This window comes from Panicum virgatum, chromosome 6N (assembly GCF_016808335.1).
Source record: "Panicum virgatum strain AP13 chromosome 6N, P.virgatum_v5, whole genome shotgun sequence".
Classification (NCBI taxonomy): Eukaryota; Viridiplantae; Streptophyta; class Magnoliopsida; order Poales; family Poaceae; genus Panicum; species Panicum virgatum.
Genome location: NC_053150.1, coordinates 5,517,876 through 5,532,161, shown reverse-complemented (window position 1 = coordinate 5,532,161; position 14,286 = coordinate 5,517,876). Strand labels below are relative to the sequence as shown.

The following is a 14,286-nucleotide window of genomic DNA, read 5'->3' as shown; positions in this document are numbered from 1 at the left end:
CGAGGGGGATCGAGCTACAACCTTTAGGGATCAGGGAGAGTGAGCTGCGACCTACGAGGCCGCCAGGGAGGGGGGTGCGCACGACGAGCTGCGAGGGAGGGGCCGAGGGGGGCGTTGGCGTGTGAAGCGTCCCCTCATAAGAGGTGACTTAAATGTGATACAAATATCAGTCCCAGGAGACTGATACACATTTATTACATCAGATGGTACATCACCGTACAACTCTACGCGGTAATGGACAGTGAAGCGCCACTATCGCGAGGACAACAACTACAACCCAAACAAAAACGTGAAGCACGAAGAGGTCATCAGAGTCTTGCGCCATACGAAGCTCCCTGCGGGTGACCCTATCCACAGGCAAGGTTGAGTGCAGAACGGAACCCCTACTCAACATCCTCGGGAATAAAGTCTGGATCTTCTTCTGTAAAAATTAAGCAAGGGTGAGTACAAACGTACTCAGCAAGTCCAACCACACCCACAGAGGGGGTATAAATAGAATATAATGCACAAGATAAATCAAGGATAAGGGTAGAGTTTAATTTGCAGAAAGCTAACTTTTTATGCAGGGGTTCATTTTGAAACCGTGTTTTTCTTAAAGCGAATCTTTAGCAACTGAGTGGAGTTGATCCTATACCAAGGATCCAAGTTTTAGACTGCTACCGGACTCCCCATCCGCCGTAGCACATGACACAGCTGCCGGACTCTTTTCCAAAATAACTCACGCCAACACATCCATTCCTAGAAGAAACACTAGTTGTGTGACCAAACCGTAACTCGCCCAGTACCGTAGGCACGGCTATTCGAATAGATTTTTATACTCTGCAGAGGTGTGCAACTTTACCCACAAGCGGGGTACCACAACACGAACACCTTAGTGTCGGTGCAGATCACAACAAAGCCATTACCCACCTTAGCTAGACCTGACTAGCCATCACGGGATCCACCAAGGAGTCATCGACCTATCACCGAGGTTTAATCGGGGCACAAGTCACACAGAGCTTATCCATTCTCCTTGATCACCCGTTGCTCTCAGCTCTCCTGATGGCTATCAGACTAACTAGTGTGGTTTATGCTAAGCCGTTGCCACATACAACGGTCGAGTGGTTTGCACGATAGTTGAGTTAGGCAAGATGACACATCAACTCGGTCTTTAATTGTGACAAGATAGATATCTCCCCACCTTGATCAACCACGCAGGTACGAGCACACCATTTGGCGTCCCACACAGGAATCACCATCCATCTCATCTACACATGTCTTTTCGTTTGTTTTCCAAAAATCCCATTTTCTCCCTTTTGATACTCACACTTTTCTTTGTTTTGAAACCATTTTATAATATTTGAAGTGCAAAGAATAACCGGGTCCTAAGCGCTCTAGCAGGGTTTATTATCCAAACAGAATAAATCATATTCAGAGATAAACCTAGGTTATCAAGGAATAGTCAAGCATTCAAGGGGTGGCTATCCAACCATGTTTTCAACAATCAAAGTATATGCAGTTTTGTAAAATAGGCCAATAAGTTGTGTTTATAAAACTGAGACAAAATATGCATCAAAGGATGAGATTGAACTTGCCGTTCGCAAAGCCTTCCGGGAAGTCCTGATCGAGGTACTGTACTTCGGGTACGGAGTCGTGGTACTAGTCCTCGCAAACTTGCTCGCGGTACTGCTCGTCGACGGGTTCTCCCTCGTTCACACTGTGATCTACATCACACACAAATAAGCACACAATAAAGAAACAGAAATAAAGTTTTTATCGTTAAGCTCGAATCGGGAAATCTTAAGATATGCAGATAGGAATATTATTTTTGAGAGATTTTCTAATGGCATGGCTGAAATTATAATGGAAATGGCGTGGTCGAATTTTGGGAGAATTGGAGGATGTTTGGCGCATGAAATGATGGGTTAAAGGAGTGGCTAGGGGCTAAACCGGGGTTCGGGAACCTATTTATAATCATCTGCGGAAAGGGAAGGGCTTGTTTGGAATTTCTAGAAATATCTGGGTTACACTAAAAAGGGCAGGGGTTTAATCATGAATATCTTTGTATAGTGGAGGGACTAATTTTCTAAAGAAATAAAAGAGAGGGGCTTCTTTGGGAAAGAACTAGAGAGGTGGGAGGCCTCTTAATAGAATAGAAAGAAAGGGAGGGGCCTCTGGGCAAATCTGCCCTTCTTCTTCCTTGCGACCTAGGCACGGGACAGGGGAGGCGCAGGAGGGGGGCGCCAGGGGGCGTGGCGCCGGCGGCTCAGGGCACGGCGGCGGCCGGGAGGAGGGGGAAAACGACGAGGAGGACGAGGGGATTCCATTCCCCTCCTCACCTTGGGCTGTGGTGGAGCGAGGAGTGCTGGCCACGGGGGCCGGCAGGAGGCGGCAGTGGAGCTTGTGGCGGCAGCGCTCGGGCGTAGGAGTGGAGGGCTGGAGGTGGCAGGCGAGTTGTGGAGCTCGGGGGCGACGCGCAGGGCCTATTTATAGGCGGGGAGAGGCGGTGGAGAGGGGGCGGGCGCCGGTGGCCGAGCTCGGTGGACATTAATGGCGGTTCGGCCTTGTCGGGGTGTCGCGGAGCGGCGGCGCGATTCGCGGCGGTGTACAGGACGACGAGACGGCTCGGGCAGGACCGGGCGGCGCGCTGGGCATCCCGGCCGCGTGCTGCGCGTGGGCGCACAGGCGCACGCGCGTGCCGCGCGTTGGGGTGCGCCCTGCGTGAGCAGCAGGAAGGAGGAGAAGGAAGGAAGGAGAAGGGAAGAGAAACAAAAGAGAAAAGAAAAAGGGGAAAGAGACAAAGGAAAAAGGGAGAAAAAGAGAAGGATAAAAGGAAAAAAGAAAGAGGAGAAAAAGAAAAGGAGGCGCCAGCGGGATTCGCGGCGGCGGTCGGTCACGCACGCGCTGCGGCGTCCGGTCGGACAGTGACGCACGTGGAACGAGGAGAAGAGGGAGATGGAACGGTGATTGGTACTGGTGTCGGGACGGAGATTAGATTTTTGGTGTCCGGGCGACGAATTGCCGGAAAAGATTCGAGCTCGGCGATGAAAATATTTTGAAAAAAAATATTCTTAGCGAGTAATTTATTTTGGTGAATTTTTCGGGATGTTACAAACCTACCCCACTTAAAAGGAATCTCGTCCTCAAGATTCGGCTGGTTTCTAAAGAGATGGGGAAACTCCTTCTTCAGAGCATCTTCGCGTTCCCACGTAGCTTCTTCTACCCCGTGTCTGCTCCATTGCACTCTGCAAATCCGTACTTCTGAGTTGCTTGTTCTTTTTGTGACAGTGTCCAGAATTTTGACCGGTACTTCCTGGTATCGCAGGTCTGGCTGCAAATCTATCGCCTCCACTAGCACGTGTTCTGCCTCGGGTACCCTCAAACACCTTCTTAGTTGCTGTTGATGGCGCTTAAGTGCCATTTTTACCCGTCAACTATACTCAATAATAAAGGAAAACCACATGCCTGACTCACATATTTGTATCACTAACCTCGCTCCACAGTTGTTTTTGAGTTTTGTACATTTCAGATGAGCAGGAGCAGAATAAGACGAAAACACGCAGCAGACGCCATACAACTACGTAGAATATCGCATCCGGCGTCACACTCTTACAAAGAGGGCCCACATGTCAGAGGAAACGGGGCCTCCACGCAAGATGCACTAGAGGATAAGGATAAGATCTAACGAATCAACCACTAAACAAAGGATCATGCCAAGGGGCTACCAGGTGGGGTCAGCCGACCCCCTGGGTCGGCCGAACCTGGCCTAGTTCCCGTCCAGGTGCACTTCAAGGAGGAGTAGCTGCCAAGGCACCTGATCACCTTCCATATGTGCGTTGGCGGGAAACCGACCTCTAGAGCTATAAATAGGACCTCTCTCCACCCCCTCAACACACACACACACAAACACACACACACACACACACTTCATTCCATTCTCTCCAAGAAGGCTCTCCTCTCTCTTGCTCTCTTAGCTAGGTAGTGGAGCTAGGCTAGTTCTCTTTAGCGAGCAAGTCATTCTCGGGGTCGTTGAGCAATCCTCGGCTCCTGGTATGACTTTGTATCCGACTTGTCAGACTTCTATTCATAATATAGAGTTATGCAATGGTTGCTTTACTATCTTGATAGTTTATCAATCCATGCTTAGATCGTTCATAAGTTATGCTACGGTCTTGGTTAGGCCAGATGATCCGGGTAAGGATAGAGGTTCGTTGTGCTTTCGGGCTTGCTCTAGTGTTTTACTCGTCCATCCGAAGGGTGGGAGACCTGGGGGCACTAGAGTAGTGACTTCATACACGAGCGTGGTGCTCGGGTATGCGGGATCCTTTGGATATGACCGTGCTCCATGGTGTGACTGGGGTAGACGGCAGGTGGTGACAACCCTGTCCGCTCGGCGTAACAGCGGTGTTGCGTTTAGCGTACTCCCTGATGTTCGGGTTCGGTGTAGGAGTTCATGCAAAGAGGTAACGGGACTGGATGTCCTCCGGTGCGGGACCTTCTCCCCGCTATCCCATTTTCCTGGCACCTGCAGTCCAAACCATGATCTAACATGACCCCAGCTTTGGATAGAAGCACTAGGACACTTAACCTAGCCTAAGCTCCCGCTGACTTGACGTAGGATAAAGTAGTTCTTTGTTTTATAGTTTCTCTCCTTTATTCCTTCCTCTTGGAGTGTGGATGTGTGATGTGTCGCATTACCCTTGCTTATTCTTTACTTGGACTTACCCCTGTTAGAGCATTGTCTATTACTTGAGGCACAATGTCATGATTAATGTTGAGTACAATACCTTTGCCGCTGCCGTCCTTTGGGACACAAATAAATAACGATACCTTTACTCTCCGGGTGAAATGATACAATGGTATATCCGTGCGCTTGCGGATCCATCTGTAATCGTATTGATTATACCACGAGAGTGGCACCCCTTGGGTGCAGTTGCTAGGATGGGTTCGGTGCCCTCGTTTCTAGTGATTGCACTAAGGACTGCCAACAGGCATTTCTGGCGCTGTTGCTAAGGATTAACCACTCCTAGTGATTGCGCTAAGAAATGTCAACAAGCATTTCAGGCGCCGTTGCCAGGGACGGCATGTGAACAAAGATATTGTGCTGATATTAACTTAGACCTTGTACTCAGGATATAGTCTTTACTCTTTCAGGCTAATGTCACTTTACGTCTTCTTTTATTTTTGATTTGAAATAAGACAGTGGTAGTGTATGACCGGTTTCTCCCTGCCGGAAAACTACATAGACAATCCAGAGAGGCTCGTGAGAAGGGCACGACCTCGCGTCGTTCCTCCTCTCGCTATCCTCCCGGCACAGGAACCCATTTCGGAAGCACCACTCGTTCTTGAGGCTATGGCTGAAAAGACTCTCCGCGAGTTCTCCGTCCCCTCCACTGACAATGTGGCCACTGGTCCCAACATCAATGTCGGGGACGTGAACTTCGAGCTCAAATCAAGCCTCATCAACATGGTGCAGGCTAGCCCATTCTGTGGCAAGCCGAACGAGGACGCAAATGCACATTTGCAGAATTTTCTGGAGCTCTGCGACACCGTTGTCATACGGGGTGTCGCCGCCGACGTTGTCAAGCTTCGTCTGTTTCCCTTTTCCCTCTTGGGGAAGGCGAAACAGTGGTTTTATAAAGAAAAGGACATCGACACCTGGGCCAAATTCTCCAAGGCGTTCCTCGCAAAATTCTTCCCACTGGGCAAAACAAATGCCATGCGCGGGAGAATTTCATGTTTCCAGCAGGCAGGGATGGAATCCATCCCAGAAGCTTGGGAGAGGCTGCAAGAATGCATCATGGTCTGTCCTCATCATGGCATGGACGAGTGGCTCGTCCTGCAAAACATCTACAACGGGCTCACAACGACATCTCGAGCCAATATTGATGCCGCTGCTGGGGGAGCCTTCCTCGACCTGACCATAGCCAAATCCAAAGCATTGGTCGAGAAGATGGTCTCCAATCAGGGGTGGAGTGATAAACGACTCCAACCCTGCACCAAGGGCACGCATACCGTCAAGGAGACGGATATGATTGCTGCAAAACTGGACCTCCTCATCAAGAAGATGGAGGAAGGGGGCCAACGACAAATTCAGGCTCCCATCTACGCCATGGGTTCGCACTTCACGTGCGAAGTCTGTGGTAATGAAGGACACTCGGGGAACGACTGCCCCGAAACCCGTGAATACTGCGCCTACCTCAACAACAATAACAACGGGTACCGTCCACAACAAGGAGGCCAGGGGTGGAACCAGCCACATCCACCTTTTCAGGGAGGTAATAACTACAATCCTTCTTATAATTCGAATTTCAATTCAAACCAACCTCCCTTGAGAGAACTTGTTCTTGGCCAAGTTAAAATCAATGAAAATATAAATAAAAAGCTTTTGGCCAATGACAAATCCCTGGAAAGTTTAAATGTTAAGCTTGAAGCTTTGTCTTCTACTCTTAAAAACCAGTTAAGTTTCAACAAAATGATCGAAACTCAGCTTGCACAAATTGCTGTTTCGTTACCTGCTGTTGAGAGTGGGAAGATCCCGGGGCAACCCGAGTCTCCCGTTGAAAATGTCATCATGGTGTCTACCGGACGGGGTAACTCGTCCCGGAGGCCACCACGCAATAACCATGCAGGTAGGTACTATCCCCCAAGGAACGACGTTTGGGATGTCATGGTGGCAGCGGTGCAAGAGGATCCAGAGGTCTCCATGATCAGCTGCTCAATCTACATCAAACACTTCGAGCGATGCCTATGCGATCTGGGGGCAAGCATGAATATAATGTCCAAGGTAATATATGAAGCACTTGAATATCCTGCTCTTTCCCCAACAACTATGCTCGTACAGCTTGCAAATTCAACCATTCGGTATCCTGAAGGGATAGCCGAACATGTTTTCGTACAAGTATGAGACTCCTTCGTCCTTGCCGACTTTGTGGTAATGGATATGGAGGGCGACCTCGGAATCGACCTCGTACTTGGGCGACCTTTTCTAAGATCTGCCAAGGCAAGGATCGATGTCGGAAAGGGAGAAATCCGTTTCCGTGTCGGAAGGGAGGATATGTTTTTCAGGTTCAAGAAGAAGGAAGAGCAGTGCTTCATGATCCAACAAGACAGTGAAGGGCAAGCACTCTGGGGTGCACCAGAACCCCAGCCAAAACAACGATCCTCCGCACCTAAAAGAAAGAAGAAGGAAAAGAAGGAGTGGCGGAAGGTCGAGAGTTCGGCCTCGTCCAGTTCTCCAGGACGAGCCGACGAATGGTAAGAACGATGGAGAAAAGTCATGCACGTCGGACTTTAAACGACGCGCCCTTGCCCAAGGCAAATTGGTATTTATCTTATGTTTGTTTCATCCGCTTTTCAACATTTTCTTTGCACCTTATTTGTTTTTCTCCACTGCATGTTTGAAATTTTCAAAATTGTTTTCTGCATGCTGGAATTTTTTCTAGCATTTTTCCCTTTTTAGAAAAAGTCCAAAAATATTTTCTGAGTTTTAAAATCCTTTGGGAAAAATAATTTGGATATCTTTTCGAGCAAATTTTTGGCCGTGCACCATATTTCCAAAGTTCATAACCGTTGAGAAAGCATCTGGCCAAAGGGGGGCACCAGGGAGCCCACCCTAGGGCCGGCCGACCCCACAGGTCGGCCGACCCAGAACCAACGGCTCCTGGGCCCCACCTTCTCCAACGGCTACCTGACCGTTGTGCCTGGCTCTTCCTCGGGTGCACTCGCCCAAATTCCTTTAAATAGAGGTCGAGAGTGGGGTGATGAGCTCGGGTTTTCCTTGGATTTTGACTCAAGTTTGATTGCAAGAACACTCTCTCTCTCTCATTTCTTTGCTGCAAGATTGATCACATATTTGGAGGAACAACTTTTGGGTAAGAGTTTCATTTTCATTTCACTAACATAACCCGAATCGAGTTGTTCTCGTTCGTTCTTGTTGCAAGCATGAGAGGTGCAGGGCGGAAAATTTCCGGAGCTCTCAAGAGGATGACGAGGTTGGGCTCGTCCCGTTCGCAGGGCGAGTCGAGCTCTCATCATTCCCCCGAACCTGCACCAACACCGACTACAATGGATTATGAGTAAGACGAACAAGAAGAACTGTTCGAGGAGCAAGCTGCAAAACCGCAAGCCGAGGACATGGAGATAGATGAAGATGATGCACCATACCTCGACTTGCAAGATGACCGCGAGCGTCAAGCCTACGCCATGATCAAGAATCAAAGCTTTGGTCATACTAGAGCCTTCGATCCGGACCTTCTCGAAAAAACAGGTATGGACGTTGACTTCGCTCGTGTTTGGCATGCGGTTGGATATGATGGTTTTGTGCTCATTGAGGAGAATGGTTCTCGTCTCCTCACCATCCAGTTTCTTTGCACTCTTCGGGAGGTGGATGATGGCGTTTCTTTCCGACTTTTTGGAGTTGAATGCTATTTTAATTGGCAAGTTTGCACCTCGGTGCAATGACATTCAAAACCCGACTCTTCGTTTGATGCACAAGTGGGTGGCTATCACTCTCTTTCCAAGAGATGATCTACAACCAGTGCGCAATGATGAGTTGTTGATATTATACGCCATGGTCAACAAGATCCGAATCTCCCCCGCATAAGCAATGGTTAAGCAATGGCTCACAAATTTTCGGATGACGGGTCCTATTGAATGCACTTCTTTGGTTACCCGCATCGCATCAAATATGGGAATCTTAGACGGGAACCCCGTTCCTTTCATTGAGGAGCCCCGTGTTATGATCGATGAGGCGTACTTGGTTCGAGGCCACACGCTCAAGAAAGGCCCGGATGACTCTTTGATTTTCTTTTCACTTGGTTATGCAAATGAAATCCCGTTGCCAAATGCGGGGTATCATTTGTATAACTGCCGTTCGCTAACCATCCCTCTTGTTCCACAAGAGGAGAGTCACCGGCATAGGGTTTCTGGTCTTCCTGGCAGGGTTACAAGTAGCAGGGCCAGAAGGGAGGAGTTCATGCAGCAGCAACCTCAGCCTCAACCACAGCAATATCAGGCTGGAGGTTCGTCATGACAGAATGCCAACTCCATTGAGTGGGCACGGCAGGCCTTAGGGCACCGGTCCACCAGTTCCAGCTCCAGCGGACCCCCGTGACGTACAGCTTCGTCCAGAGGTTTCGCCACTCTGACTCGGCAGATGGGCGAGCTGAACGTGTGCACCACCAACATCGACGAGTCGCTGGGCCAGCACATCGAGTCAACACAGCATTGGCAGCGATATAATGGCGAGATGATCCGCAACCTGGAGCAGCAATAGCAGCAATCCCTGGAGGAGGGAGGGCCTACTACCGTTGGGCTGGGTTTAATCCCAACCAGCAGCAGTGAGCCTGAAGCTTGCTTGGGAGAGGACCCCCATGGGAGGTGCCTTGTATCAAACTCTATCTTTACTGCTTTCAAAACCTTGCATGAAACCAAAGAAAAATTTGTAAAATTCTGAAAGTCCATAAAAATTTGCATAACTAAAATCAAATAAAAATTGGCAAAACCCATAAAAACCCAAAAAATATTTACTTGCTTTCCCGTATGTGTAGTAAGCATGTGTAGTTTTTCCTTGTTGAGATGATGAATAGTTGCTCTGTTAGTTCCTTTCTTATGCCTAGTTACAACCTTGTGCTCTGCCTAAGTTTTGAGTTTGGTGGCTAAATTGTTCAAACCTTAAGTTTGAAACTTGTGGGTAGTGAAAAGCAGAATTCGAATCTAGGTTGTTGTGGGTTATGATATGGCTGAAAAGAGTTGCTATGATCTTCTCCTACGTGATGCTTGATATCCGGAGTATTTCTTTTCAAAAATACAAAAATAAAATAAAGTTCCTCGGTGAATGCAATTCCTATCCAGAGCCATATGAGTTATAAGTTTGAAAAGCCTTTTCTACATATGCAACTTGTCTTCTCATTGAGCTTTGTAAAATTGTTGTGACCCTTTGAGAGAATCACTTCATACGCCCATGATCAAGATCACGTACACGTCCACTCACATGCTATACTTCTACACCTGGAAGATAGCAAGTACATCCCCTATCCATCCACAAATAAAACTCCAAGATGTGCCATGTTTATCTCTCTCCAAAGTTATCATCATAATGTATGGGGCTATACAAAAAGAAATAAAAGATGCATACCCAAAGAAGGTATGCCACATGCCCACAAGGCATGTCAAAAAAAGAGAAAAGATGCATACCCAAAGAAGGTATGCCACACACCCACAAGGTGTGTCAAAAAAAAGAGAGAGAGAAAAAGGAAAATATAGCCCATACCAAAAACATTACAAGGGAAAGAGAATTCATATAAAGGAGTTCTCATCCTTCATCCACCAAAAATATCCACACACTTCACATCTTGATCAAGGCTTATGACTTGTTTCTCCTTTGGATCCGGTCTTTGACTTAGCGAAATATGATAAGCAAGTGTCGGTGTCCCGACCCGGGGGCCCGGATCCCAACTAGTAAATGCTGCGTGTTTCCTCGTCCCAGATGATGATGCAAGAGGCAACACAGTAACGCACAGTTTATCCTGGTTCCGGCTGCGGGGCCGTACGTCCAGCAAAGGGGGTGTGCGAGGGCACTGTATTATCTTGCACCCGGAGTGCTTGTAGTAGGGGATACAAGCGAGGCGAGAGAGGGAAGAAGGCTCCCAAGTCTCTGCTAGAAGTGGAGTCGGTTGAGATGAGTCCTTAGTAGTCCCTGAACGTCCTCTTGGAAAAGAGAAGCCAAAGAGAGACTAGACCGGCTAAAGGAAGCCCGCCTCCTCCTTTTATAGTCACAAGGAGGGGCGGTGTACATGAGTGGGGGCATGGAAGTCGTCGTTTTCCCCTGAATCGCGGGGTACAGTTGTCGGATATTGTAGGAAGTACACTGTGGGAAGGCGCCGTGCGTCGCAGTCGTCCTGGATATCGTCCTTGGTCCTGTGAAGATCGTGCCTGTCGTGGTGCTGCTAACCACAGCCGGGTGGCGGAAGGCACCCGCCCTAGCCCTGAGGGTGTATACTCGGGGGGTAGCTGGCCTCAGATCAATCTCACTCAAGAACACGATGAACTCGGCAGGATTTAGAGTGGTTCGGGCCGCCGGAGCGTAATACCCTACGTCCACTGTGTGTTGTATTGCCTTCCCACGAGAGTGAGAAGGTTGCCAGAGCTTGGGTCTGTCTGAATCCTCTTTCGTGCACAGCGAGCGCCTCCCTTTTATATCTCAAGGGGGGGTGCGTATACAGCTGTTGGGTCCCCGACATGTGGGCCCAACATTGCGGTATAAAATAACGTACTGTTCATGCATTATGGCATCGCAGGCGAAGGAGATCTCCCTCTTGGATTCCCTCGCCTGCTCCCGGAGCCCTTCATCCATCATGTCCTGGCGTTGTCTTGCCAGGTCGGGCCTGTCGTAGCTAGTGGTACCGCCCGCCACATTGCTTAAGCGGGTGGTGTAGCTTGCGGCGTAGGCGGCATGATGGAAAAGTGCCGAGCTGTCATATCCATTTAATGCTGTAGGCGGGCTTTGCGCGGGTGCGGCACAGGCGGCTGCACTGTGCTCCTTGGTAATACGCGGTGCTCAGCGAGGCCTGACAAAGGCTGTCTTGCGTACCGCGGCGTCAGAGCACGCCTTGTCCACCACATTAAATGCGGTAGGTGGGCGAGTCCCTCTGCGGAAGACCCGCGCACGATCCCGCGCCTTCGGGACACGTGGCGGTTCCGGACCCCTACACGGTGAGGGTAGTCCAGACGGGCGCAGGGGTCCCGGACCCCTATGGGGGTCCGGGCCTCGGCGGTCAGAACGGAGCTTCCCTTCCTTAAAGACACGTGGCGTCTCCGGACCCATCCCCAGGCGGGAGCGGGTCCGGGGCCGTTGGCCTAGTGAGGGAAGAGCCTGACCTGTGGGGCCTGGCTACCCGGTCTTTCCCGCGCAGCTACGGATAACTACGCGGGTCCTGCCTTGCTGCAGTAAGAGTGGGTATCCCTGTTATAGGGTACCGACAGTGGCCCCCGGGCCCACCTTGGGGGAGGTACGAACCCACAGGTGGGGCCACTTCTGCGATTTGGCTCTGTATAGCTTGAAGTTCCTTTCTGCAGGGGTCTTGACCGGCTTTGACTACCCGTCGGGTTGGTTGCTGCCTCATCACATCGCGACGGCTTACTGACTATGGGCCCCACGATCAGTGGTTCACCTAGTCACACGCGCGACGTTCGGCATTGTTGCGGCCGGAGTAAACGGATCATTTACCACCGGCGCAGCTCCCGAAAAGCTCGGCCACGCCTGCGATTAATGCGCGCACGACAGCTCAACTTCCGCCTTGCTCCACGCGCGCGGGCGACGGTTTGGATCCCGCCTTTTCACACCTCCGTTGATTACCCGCTCTCCCTGACAGATGGGCCAGGGCCCCCACGTCATGGACTGGGCGGTTAATTCCAGGCGCGGGCGTCGCTTGAGTTTCGGCGATGGTTCCGGGGCGCGCCGGTTGAGTCAGGCTTTATAACGGGGCGTACCGCATTCCGCGGTTGCTTTCCCGCATTCGTCTTCTTCCTCCAGCCTTTGCGCCCCTTTGCCTTCGAGCTTTCCTCGCCCCTCTCTCCCCTACACAGGCTCCCTTCTCACTCCACCAAGAGATGGCATCCCTTGTTCATCCCCGCCGCTTCCAGACCGAGGGAGAGTTGAACACAGTGCGCCGCCTGCTTGGGTGGAGCGCTCAGGAGACCGGCTGGGGGGTGCGAGCAGGCTCGGTTCCCCTTGGCAACCTCCGCGCCGGGGAGTTCGTGCTATTCACCTCGCACGTCTCCGCCGGCGTGGGACTGCCGATTTCTTCATTCCTGCTGCTGCTGCTAGAAGACTTCGGCCTCCAGCTTCAGCATTTGACGCCCCACTTCCTCCTCCTGGCGTCCATCTTCATGCATTTATGCGAGATGTTCGTGGGAGTGCGTCCCTGCGTCATCCTCTTCCGCTACTTCTTCATCCTGGTGAGGTCCGGAAGGAGCAAGGACGAAGTGGGAGGGTACTACTTCCAGATAAGGAGCGACCTGCCGACTCCTTACATTCCCGGTCTTGCTGGCGGAAGGTGGGAGGAGTGGCGCAGGGATTGGGTGATCGCCACCACCGAAGCCAACGAGCGCCTTGCCCTGCCGACCGCGGGGCCCGCCTCCGACAAGGCATCCTGGAGGGCCAAGCCATCGCTGCAGTCGGAGTTTGACTCCGTGCTGGACAAGATCAGGTCGCTGGCGGAGAGCGGCCTCACCTCGTGGCACGTGCTTGGGGACTTCGTGAAGCACCGGATCGCCCCTCTGAAGCAGCGGCCGCGACCGGCGTGGAGCTTCACCGGCCTCAACGATTGCAGCAGGACCCACCGCGGGGAGGGAAGCGACCTGACCCAGGAGGCCTTGGAGGTCCTGGTGCGGAACGTGACGGGAGACACCTTCATCCCGGAGAACCTGATCCTCCCGCAGAGCATAGTCCCCCTCTGCGAGGACCCGGCGAGGGTGGCGGTGCTGGCCACCCTGCCAACCCTGGACGACGGGGGACTGGCCCCACGGCAGACCGGAGGTGACCCGAACCGTGGGCTCCGGATCCCTGGCACGTCCGGGGATCAGGCTACGCTGAGCGCTGCGAGGTCCGGTGCCACCACGAAGGGAAAGCAGGCCGTGGCTAGCAGTGCGGTCACGGCCAGCTCCAGCCGGGCACAGGGCAGCTCCGGTGCATCGTCGGGAGACGCAGGCCGGCGGAGGCTACTCCGGGGCGACGGGACCCTAGTCTCGGAGCCCGCCGCGAAGCGCCAGAGGTCTTCTGAGGGCGCATGCCAGGGTAGCTCCCGGGCTGCCGGCCCCTTCGGGTCCTCTGGCGCAACTGGACCACCACCATCGCCGCCGAGGAATTCTTCCCGCCGGCAGCAAGAGCAGCAGCAGCAAGAGCAGCCGCAAGAGCAGCGGCAGCAGGCACGCGGGCGGCAACAGCAGCAACAGGTGCGACCACGGGTTGCGCCCATGCCACAGCCACAGGGACAGCAGCAGCGGGAGCAAGCCCGGGTTGCGCCTGCATCGCAGCTGCAGGGGCAGCAGCATCAGCAACAGCAGCAGCCGCAAGAGAGGAGGTCCGGGCTCTGGGGACGCTGGGTACCCGGTGCTTCCGGGTTAGTGTCATTCTACTCTCCTCCTTTGTGCCACTTTGTGTTTGTTTTTTTTCTGATGGCTTTTCTGCTTTGCAACCAGGGCTCCTCGCCCCAGCGGTTCTTCTACCATCGCTGGCACATCGGCAGGTGCCCAGGCGGCGGCGGCCATGGCGTCGACAGCGACGACGGCAGCAGGTGCGGGACC

General features: G+C 52.0%; 1 non-coding gene across 1 annotated transcript; it reads right to left on the bottom strand.

Annotated features, from left to right (window-relative positions):
• Positions 1-5,698: 5,698 nt before the first annotated feature.
• LOC120680374 lies at positions 5,699-5,802 on the bottom strand. Its single transcript, XR_005677640.1, has one exon. It is a non-coding gene; the product is annotated as a small nucleolar RNA R71 (small nucleolar RNA).
• Between the last annotated feature and the right edge of the window lie 8,484 nt (positions 5,803-14,286).